Below are 11,789 nucleotides of genomic sequence, written 5' to 3'. Positions count from 1 at the left end.
TCAGTCCATATCTCATGGTATAAGGAAGCTGTGTGCATACGGGAACCACGTTGTAGAGGACCTGCAGGTAGTTAGGGGCTCACAATGCACAGTGAGATCCTGTGCAGACCTGAACTCTAACACTGGGTGACTGTAGGCATCAGGAGGAGATGCAATCTTCCAAGCCATAGTCTCCACACCTCTAACATGGGGTGGAATGTGGTCCGTATGATTGTCCTAAGCGATTATTAAAGGGATGACTGTCGAGCAGGCAGTTGACAGGTGCAGAGTAAATATCTAGTATGTGTTAGTTATTTGGGCTATTACTTCTGCTCTGGTGAGCTTGAGCTGCGTGGTACCATCATAACCTCATTACCCAGCACAAGGCCTGGAACAAATGGGCCCGCCATCAAGCTGTTTTAAATCAATGAAATTCAGTTTCTCCATTGTTAGGACAATGCCACAGTAAATAGAACCATGTGACACATTTTTTTCTTACCTTGCCAAAATTTATTTCCAGGAAGATGTCCAGATTTCCTCTTCTCCATTCCTCCCTTATAATCCTATATGTGAGGGAACAGCAAAGACTGACCCTCTTTAAAATGAAAATTTTATGACCTGTGTGAGCATAATAAATACTGTAAAACTGGGTCTAATTTTCCTGAAAATTAGCCTTAAAGGAAAAATCGGGAGTAATTTGATTTCCGACTTGAGTTAGCAATTTTGTTAATCCTACTCTCCCCTCTTGGGACATGACTATCTTTGCTCAAATCCTTTGGGTTTTTCTACGTAGCATCAGATTAACTCACTTGTGCCTTTGAGGCAGAGATGAAGTGGCTATTTTTCAAATCTCAAGTGCTCTACCCACAGGAAAGCAATATTATTTTTTCATTTAATGAGCTTTAGCACATGAACAATTAAGAAGACATAATTGAATGAAGCTAATCAGTAAAAAGCAAGAACTTGCCTCCGGGAACCTGCTGAAGTTGGTGCAGCTCTTATCTGTCCTGATATCTGTTAAGCTGATAGTGCCAGTGGGTAGAAAAGTACTGACTAGTAATTGTACACATTTGGTACGCTCCTGTTTTAAAATTGCTTTTTAAAAATACATATTGCTGGGAGGAATGATGTTGCTGATACTATGAGAAAGAAGCCATTGGTTAACCTACAACTGTCAGGTTGTTATTAAAGAAGGCGAAGTTAAAAAAAAAAAAAAAAGAAATTTCTTTTCTTTATCTAGTTATTAACATCTGCTCTGAGGGGTAGCTTTAATTACTGTAAGGAAACTTTCCTTATTCTAAGGTAGGGGGTCAGACACTTAATGAGGGATAGCTTGTTTAGAACTTTTGTTCAGAAGTTTAATAAAGCCTGAGTTTTAAAATATTCAGGTCCCTTAAGGAACTGGAGATGTCTGCCTCTCTTAGTTGGAAAATGGTAATTCATAGGAAATTGCTGTATTGGGATTCCCAAAATCAAGAGCTGGAAAACCTCACAGGATAGATGTCCCAATTAAAGTAGTGAGGCTCACAGTAGGGGGTACACTGGCCATGGATTTAAACGAAATCCTCAGGGCAGTGGCCTTGTGTGGGTGGTTTGTAGCTTCTAAGAGACTTACAGAGCCTTTGTATCTAGAGCTCCAGAAAAGGGGCTTTCTTCAACCAGGCGTCAGATTCAAGGGTATTTGCATATTGCTCTTGCAACATTTGTAGCTGTGCAATATGGTATATTTTATATTTTGATGCTGTAAATATATATATATTTGCTAATTAGATTTTCATAGAATAGAAGCATACCTACTTTCTTCAGTGCATTCTAGTATTTGTAACTGTTCCTGACATTCCCCCTTTTTCCTTGTCTTTTTGTCTTTGTTTTATTATTTGAGAATAGCTATATTTTCTTTATATGAGTAGACTCTCATTGCTAAGAGGCATTTGGCCAGATCCCTTTTATTTACAGCCATGAGTTTAAAGTATTTCCATTCACTCCCCACGGGTATCTGCCAGACAGCTTCACCCCCACATAGGCAGGGAGATGGAGCCCAGGAGCCCTGGACTGAGGCAGGGCATACAGAGAAGGCAATGTAAGAATACTAGAAGAAGAGACATGAATTCAGGAAGGATAAAGAGAAAGTATACAGATTGCTAAAGCAAGAGAAGAGAGTGAAATGGTACAAGAAAAAAAGATACAAAAAGTTGTTATTATAGAGAACGTATTTCTCATGAAAACAGATTTAAGGGATAATTGTAGCAATATGATAGAATTTTTAATTCTTGCTTTATATATTTAAACCTTGAAAAAATACTATTAAGAGTATTTGCTATCTTTTTAGCAGAGGCAATTCTGGGGCCTCTGGGTGACTCAGTGGGTTAAGCCTCTCCCTTCATCTCCAGTCACGATCTCAGGGTCCTGGGATCTGGCTCTCTGCTCAGCAGGGAGCCTGCTTACCCCCTTTCTCTACCTGCCTCTCTGTCTATTTGTGATCTCTCTGTGTCAAATAAATAAATAAAATCTTTATTATAAAAGTGATTCTGTTAAAAAGATTCTGTTTCTAAATCATTTTTCATGCAATGATAATAAGGTGAATGACACATTCCCAATTAAAGTGGAAGCCTTTTTTTTTTGTTCTAAAAGTTCTGTATCTTTATTGTTATTTTTATGTCTTTATATCCTAAATGAAAGCACATATGGTACACTAATATCTTATGATCAAATGTCTTCCTATTGAAATTTTAGTTCAGTCTTAATTTAAAATAGGTACTTACATTTAGGCAGTACTTTTTGTCTACCATTTTAACTTCAAGTATAGTTATAGCTAAGTAGATTCACCTTTGAAGAGATATTGGGCAGGTGTTGAATATACCTTAGGGAGTGTCTATTTTCACACATCCCTACTAGGACAGCGGACAATAAAATCAAGTTCTTTCCCTTCCAGACTTATAGATGATGTTGATAGATATAGATGATGTTGAAACAAGTTATATAGTTGTTTAGCACATGGACTTTTTTTTTTAAGTAATTCTTGAGTGCTAATGATCTCACCTACTACATGTTGGAGTTCCAACATACATACAGGTGTAAATACTATTATATTCCCAAGCCTGCATTTAACCTTTCCCATGTAGGTAAAAGAATGAAACACTGATCAATTGTAATATACCTTAGTATACAACTCTTTCTCTGTTTATTTATTATCTATATGCCCACACCTACACTGTAGCTGTAAAGTATCTTTAACTTTGATCTGAGTGTGAGAAGGTAATAGAGAAGCAGCATTCCAATTAGTGAAATAACATGGAGGGAAAATGCAATGATCCAAGCAGTACAGTAAAAATAAACAAAAGAAATTTTAGAAAACTTTTGAATTTTTTAGTTGTGTGGTATAATATTCTATATGTTATACTCATTGGCTCAAATTTGTTATTATTGGATCAAATATCACATGTCGGAGTATTTAGGCTATTTGATTGATCAAAAGCATGACTTTACTTAAATACACTTTTAAAAAGCCTACATGTTGTTTAGAGCGCATACATACATTGTAGTATATCAGAGGACGCAAGTAATGAATGGCATGAAATTCAGGGTGGTGCGGGAAATGGCAGGTGAAGGAAGAATATTGGCAATGTTTTATTTCTTGGGTGGCATGCATTTTAAAATTTGATTTTTATTATATAAAAGTAAATAGAAATGCATACTGTTTTGTGTGCATAGTTCTTTGTTTTTTATAAGAAAAACATGATTAAAAGAGTATATATAATTATGATGAGAAAAGGGATATCTCGAATGCGACTTAACAACATAGAGATCCCTTGTTGGATTCTAGGTATACTAGTTAATCATTTCATACGTGATGTCACTGAAGCTTCACCTTTTACCAGTTACAGATGCAACGATGTAATCAGATGACCAAAGGGAATTTAACAATTTTTATGCATGGAATAGTTTTGTTTTATGGGATCATGAAGATATGCCTTTAATAGTAAGCATTCCCCGTTTTCTTTACAAAGGTAGAAAACAGAAAGTTTAGCCATGCCTGGGTGGCTCAGTTGGTTGTGTCTGACTTTTGATTTTGGCTCAGGTTATGGTCTCAGGGTCCTGGGATCAAGCCCAGGATGGGACTTCACACTCAGTGGAAAGTCTGTTTGAGGATTCTATCTTGCCCTTCTCCTCTGCCCCTCCCTCTGTTCGTGCACATTCTGTCTCTCTCTCTTTAAAATAAATATATAAATCTCTTAAAAAAACAAAAAACCATGAAACAAAACCAGAAAGTTGACATTTTCAAAGGAAAACCCTTAAAAATAACAGTAACAAATGATATGATTAGTGAAATATGTAAGGAAAATTAAAATGTTTGGAAAATACTCCAAGTAATAAGGTTTGTTAATAAGGTCATGTGTTTTTTAGTGGTTTGTAGTCTACTAAGTAATCTAGATATGGTAATCCCAAGATCAATACAGTATATCCTGTATTATAAAGATAAGTCCAAGATCAATACAGTATATCCTGTATTATAAAGATAAGTATTTTAGTTCTCACTGCACAGATGACAAAACTGAGGTGACATGAATTATCCTGTATCATATTGCACATAGATGGTATAATTTAGATGTAAAGAAGTATTTCTGACTTCAAAGATGTTAGTTTTTTAAAGATTTTATTTACTTATTTAATTATTTATTTACTTATTTTAGAGAGAGAAAATATGAGTGGGGGAGGAGGGAGAGAGAGAATGTCAGCAGACTCCCTGCTGGGCACAGAGTCCCACTTGATCTCACAACCCTGAGATTACAACCTGAACCAAAACCACGAGTCAGATGCTTAACCAACTGAGCCACCCAAGCTCCCTGAAGATGTTAGTTTTTAAAGTTCAATGATAAAAACATGATAATCAAGAAACCTTTGAATAACAGAATAAGTGTTCACTAAACTTATCTCCTTATATCTAAAATGAAGATCCCATACTTTAAGAGAATATAGAAATAAAATTTTAAATTGCGTAATGTTTTTAAATTCCCTAAATAAACCACATCCATTAATTCCATTGTCCCAAAACACCAGTTATCCTAAAACACAGACACTAGATTTCACAGTGCTATCTTGGAGTCCAGTAGGGGATATATTTTTCCTTTAAAAAGAATATATAGAGCCTTCATGGTTTTAAATAGACCTTGCTATGTCTTTTGGAGAGATCTCTGTGTTTCAGTGGTGCTTGTTTTAATCTCACAACTCTAGACAAAATGCTTCTTGATATTAAACATCTGGCATCACCTTTTCAAAGGTTTACTTTTTTTCCCTTCTGATATGACTTATATGAACAATGTAAGGATGCTGGTCTTTGGGAGTTCGCTTTAGTTACTTGTTTATTTTATTAACTGTTATTTTCAAAGCAGTGGAGTGAATGGGGGGAAGAAGAAAGGACCAAATTATTACAGTAAACATGACCCCGAACTGTTTTAAGTCTCAAGATGAGATAAGAACATAAGCTCCATCACAGCAAGTATTTTCTCCCAGAACTTTATCCATAAGGGCTGGAATAGTAGGCACTCAGTAAATTCATTGAGTGAATGAATGAATAAATAAATTAGATTAGATTATTCCTGAAAATTCATGTAACTGTAGATCTTGAAGAATCCATGAAGGTTAGAGACTTCATAAAGACATTTTATTTATGATGTGTTCACCAGGTAATGTTTTTTGTACTCAGTCTTCTGAGTTAAGACATCAAAACAGTGGAGTAAAGCTGCACAGAGAGGAGTCCTGTTGAGAATAAGAATGTGGGAATCAGAAGAGACCAGTGCACTTCTCACGTTTTGTAACGTATCTTCAATTATATCAGAACAATTGTTGTTCTTTTGTGTTCTGAATCCCACCAAAAAATGGGAAAGTTCTAATAAGTTTCTTTTAAATAGTTCAAAAATTACTCTTTAACAACTCTCTTTGTGCAGAGGCAGTAGCTAAAGATAAAATAAAAAACAATTTTACATCAGTTTTTCAAATATGTTGTTTTCTGAATCATGATCAGCACTCTATAAATGTAACTTTCCCCTATTCCTTTCTATATTAGGTCTTTATGATTCACGTAGAGGAAAAAATAGTATGATATCTCTGTACATTGAATATGAGGGAGATCTCAGGTGATTACACTTTGGTGTTATCAAACACACAAACAAATAAATAGATGAGTATAGAGCAGCTAATAAGTTTCCAAGTACATTTTACTCCATAATCATTGCCCAGTATTTTTATACTAACAAAACATGTTTGTGGAGCAGTGTCTTACAGAGGCTAGAAGTCCCTGGGCACCTGTGCTGAAATGGGTTACAATAAGCACTTAGGGACTTCATTTTTTCTGTCCTATATTTTTCAAGTAGATCAGCAATACACACACACACACACACACACACACACGATTAGCTTGGAAGAGCCGCCAACATTTCTTTCAACTGCAGAATGGCAATAAGTCTACGTTGTAAAATCTAGAGTGTCAGCACAGGGCCACCTTAGGAGTGGGCAGAGGCAATAGGATGAGATGTGGGAGTACATGTGCAGCCTGCAGCTTCTGATAGTTCTGTCTCTGGCATATTGTCTTTTGCTCAACATTTCCATTTCATTTCTTAATCTCTCATTGTTTTCTCAAGGTTACCTGACAAAATGCGTATTTCCCTAAACCTTGTAACTGCAGTTTTCAGTTAAGGTAACTTTCATGCCTCCATTCATTCATCCACCCACTCATGTCTGAAGGGGTTGGTCTCCTTGTAAGTGGTGAATTTGATTCATAGGTCAGGTCTCAGCTGAGTCACTGATGTTGTGAAACCTTCCACAGCTCCCACTTTCTAGTCTCAATCCCCGTCCCTGAATTATCAGCCACTCCCTGAACTATTCTTAATGAGTTGGGTTGATATAAAGTTTTCCAACTATCCACACTGTTTTAAATTGATGGGTCACTGGTCTTTCTCCTTCAGTAGAATTCATGGTCCTTAAGGACAATGTGAGTGTCTCCGAAGGTCCATCTATTATACAATCAGTGTAGTGTCTAGTTTTTGGAAACACCTATATGGCATAAACATATCTAACTATTATATAGCATGACATTTGTGTCACAAAGAAGAGTCCAGAGAAAGGCATTCTTTACTACAGTGATCCCCAATTTATGATAGTTCAACTTGTGATTTTTCAGCCTCCCAGAAGTGCAAAAGCAAGATGTGTTTAATATGAATTATACTTTGAATTTTGAATTTGATCTTTTCATGGGCTAGTGATAGGCCATGGGATACTTTCTTGTGATACTTGGTCTGCAGCAACCATCCACATGATGACGAGGGTCAACAACTGATGCACACTACTATTCTGTTTTTCTCTTGCAGTACAGTATTCAATAAATTACATGAGATTTTCAATATTTTACTATAAAGTAGGCTTTTTGTTAGTTGATTTTTCTCAAATGTAGGCTAATGTAGTGTTTGAAGCATGTTTAAGTTAGGCTAAACTATGACATTTTTTAGGTTAGGTATCATATGGTGTCACTTACTTGGAGAACATAAGGGATAACATGGAGGACATTAGGGGAAGGAAAGGGAAAGTGAATTGGGGGAAATCAGAGGGGGAGATGAACCATGAGAGACTGTGGACTCTGAGAAGCAAACTGAGGGTTTTAGAAAATAGAAGGAAAAGGGGATGGGTGAGCCCAGTGGTAGGTATTTAGGAGGGCACAGGTTGCATGGAGCACTGGGTGTTGTACATAAACAATGAATCTTGGGAAACTGCATAAAAAACTATGGTGACCAACATAGCACAGTTTTTAAAAAAGTTATACCAAATACATTTCAACTTACAATATTTTCAGTTCAGGATGGGTTTATTGGGACATAATTCCAGCATAAGTTGAGGACTATCTATACTTTCAACCTAAGACAAATGGTTCAGAGTCAGATTTTCTTCAGTGTTACAATTCTCCTGTCTGGAGAGGGCAGGTCAGTGGGCAGTTTGCTCTCTATCAGTTTGTTCTTTATAGTAAAGAATCTGTTTCTTGGCTTGCCTCTCTCTCTCTCTCTTTTTTCCCCTTTGTTCATTTGATTTATTTCTTAAATACCATGTATGAGTGCATTCACATGGTATTTGTCTTTCTCTGACTTATTTTGCTAGCATAATGTACTCTAGCTCTGTCCATGTCATTGCAAATGGCAAGATTTCAATCTTTTTAATGGCTGGATAATATTCCTCTGCACGTGCACGCGTGCACGTGAGTGTGTGTGTGTGCACATACATCTAGCACCTCTTCTTTATCCATTCACCAGCTGATGGACACTAGGGCTGTTTCTATGGTTTGGCTATTGTAGATAATGCTACTATAAACATCAGGGTGCATCTATCTCTTTGAATTAAGACTTTTGTATTCTTTGGGTAAACATCTAGTGGTGCAATTGCTGGATCCAGTAGGGTAGTTCTATTTTTAACTTTTTGAAAAATCTCCATACTATTTTCCACATTAGCTGTAATAGTTTGCATTCTGACCAACAGTGCAAGAGGATTCCTTTTTCTTTGCATCCTTGACAACATCTGTGGTTTCCTGTGTTGTTGATTTTAGCCATTCTGACAGGTGTGAAGTGATAGCTCATTGTAGGTTTGATTTGTAATTCCCTGATGATGAGTGATGTTGAGCATCTTTTCTGGGTCTATTGACCATCTATATATCGTTTGTGGAAAAATAAATATTCATGTTTACTGTTATTACTTTTAACCATGGGGGTTAAAATCGCAGGAGACTAGTCATTATAAATATTTGCTAAAATCATACCATTTACCATTTCCTATAAGTTTAATAGTTCTGGAAGATTTCCTTTATTGAAATACAGAATGTTTAATCAAATTCCCAAATATCAGAATGTTGGAGAGAATAGTTTCTTTACCAACCGTGATACTCACATTGATATAAATGATTGATAGTACCATATTAATTGAAATAAAGAGTTATTTGTAAGCCAAAGACCAATGGCTCTCAATTTTTGTGGAGCATAACAGCTGTCTATAGAATTTTTTTTTCAAAAAATACATGTTCTGGTTTACTTCATCAATTCAGAAAGCACTTTACAAAGTATAAGGAGAATGCAAGTTAAAATTTTATAAGACTCCACAGATGATCCTAATACATGCACTAAGGTTGGGAACTATTGTGATCAAGTGTAAAACATTCCAAAGTATCCATGAACTGCAAGGATAATGTAGGAAAGTATTGTACAATTTTAGCTTATATTAATGTAATTTGTCTTAATTTAATATAATCATTGATACCTGGATGACTCGGTGTTAAGTATCTGCCTTCACCTCAGGTCATGATCCCAGGGTCCTGGGAATACATCCTACATCTGGCTCCCTGCTCAACCAGGAGTCTGCTTCTCTCCCTCTACTTTTCCCATACTTGTGCTCTCACTTTCGCTAGCTCTCTCTCTCTCTCTTTCACACACACACACACACACACACACACACACGTGCACATAAACAAATAAATAAAATTTTTTAAAAATATATAATCTATTTATTCATGGCATGCTCTTCAGAAGGACTCATCAGGGTTCTGGGTAAACTGCTAGAATACTCATAGAAGAGGAATTGTTCTGGAAGCCAGAAGCTAAAAAATCCCTTCACCTGTGGAACTTCTCTGAGTGAGAATGGTGTCTGGAGGAGAGGGTGTACGGCCCAGATTGAACCAGGACCCATGTATGTAGGATCATCTGACCTGTGGATCAGTTTCTACAAGGGTTTTAAACCAGTAACTAGATGCTAATGATGAGAAATCCTTATAGGAATGGCTGGCCTTGAGCTTCATCTCTATAACTTGTGAGTTCTTGGTTTTCATGGAGTAATGATATGTGATCAATTAAACTTGACATTTTTTTTTCCTGCATTCTCTCCAACACAGCATTTTATGATCAGAGGATACCTTAAGGCACTTTTTGAGCACTGAGTTTCTGACAAGAGAACTGCTGACGTTTGTGTATTAACTTGCCTTCACATTAATCTTAAAAGCATTGAAGTCTTGGAACAGGGTGGGCCAAGGAAGACAGGTCAAGAAAATTAAATTTTCTCCTCAGACCCTCCAGGTCCCCTCTCTTGTCTCCTTCGGCCTTGGCTGCATCTCAATCTCCCAGGTTTTGAGGCATCAATCCAGACTTTTTTTCATCTTTGTATCAGAATTTCCAGGAGGAAAATAATTTAATCAACTCTACTAGATTGCACACTCCTCAGGACAGGACTACCAATATATTCTCTGCCAAATTCTTGACATAGAGTGGATACCCAAAAATATTACTTGCAAGAATGGATAGATTCTTTAAAATGTAAATTCTTGATTACACTAAATATTTTATGTGCACAACACCTTAGGTCCAAGGGGTATGATACAAGGTTTTGATCTGAGAGATTGAAGTGGGGAAGGAGAGGTAAGATAGGGTAATCACACTGATCACTAACAGAACTAAAATATGTGTGGAAAACAGCTTGGTATGTTACCACCCTATAATTTTTAAGAGTGATGTGGACCATAATGTGTTGATCAGTTTCTAAGGCCTTTTTTTTTTTTCAGGATTGGGATGCAACTTTCTAATATTTGACATTTTCTAAGATGGATGGCGTCTGATTGAATTCCCTGCACTTGACATCTCATAGGAAAAGCACTATTATAACCTACAAATCACCTTATAATTCTTCTCTTTGATAACTTTATGACATTAACAAAGATTATCCCTCAAACAAATGTAAGACAGATTATAGACCAAGAAGGCCTTGCCATGAAGCATGGCAGTAGGAGGCTTTATTCATCTTCCTTTTCACTTCCCACAAGTTGTCTTTAAGTGACCAGTTATCATCTATAGGACGTAATCTCACCTTTGAAGGAAAATGTCACCAGTGCAGTATTTTTCATACTAGCTCAATATTTATTTCCTCAACTTCTGGTTTTAAACCCAATTCCTAAGCAAAAGAGGAATCCAAATATCCAACATTGATTTTATAAGAAGTGGGTCATTTGGTACCCAAACCATATGTTCTGTTGTTCTAATTCATGAAGAGAGGTGAAAGAAAGATTTCTTTTTCAAAAAATTAGTAAGCATCAGATAGCTACTAGCAATGCATTCTTTCATGATAGTAGACTTATAGTTACGGCACTGTTGATATAATACATTTTAAATTAATAATATACACAAGAGCTAATAGAACATATTACATTTTATAACAAGTTTTATGCAAAAAAAAAAAAACCCACACAAAAGGGATAGTTGCATTAACATTTCATGTTTCTTGGATACAAATGCAAAAGCAATTCTGTATCAGCAAAAGAAGATAAGTAAAAATAAATATAACCAGCTTATTTAGAATTTTAGGGCTTGTTTGTTTTCAGCAATAGAATAATAGTAGGGGACTTCAATACCCTGCTCTCAGCAATAGTTAGAAAGTCAGTAAGGAAATACTGGATTTAAACTACATGTTAGGGCAGGTGTACTGAACAGGCACAAACAGATCCTTTCAACAAACAATGGAAGACTGCACAGTCTTCTCAAGTGCACATGGAACATTCTCCAGGTTAGATCATGTGTAAGGCCATAAAACAAATTTTAATAGACTTATGATTGAAGTCAATGGTATAAAATTACAAAAGAGTTAGAGAAGAAATAAGGAAAATTTACCAAGATGTGGAAATTAAACAACACATTCTTAAACAATGGTTGGGTCAAAAACAACAACAACAACATTAAAATGGAAGTAAAAAAAATCTTGAAATGGAAAATGGAAATACAACATACCAAAACTTATGGGAT

Source organism: Mustela nigripes, chromosome 4 (genome assembly GCF_022355385.1).
Source record: "Mustela nigripes isolate SB6536 chromosome 4, MUSNIG.SB6536, whole genome shotgun sequence".
Lineage (NCBI taxonomy): Eukaryota > Metazoa > Chordata > Mammalia > Carnivora > Mustelidae > Mustela > Mustela nigripes.
The sequence above is the reverse complement of the archived record's forward strand: the minus strand, read 5'-3'. Positions refer to the sequence as shown.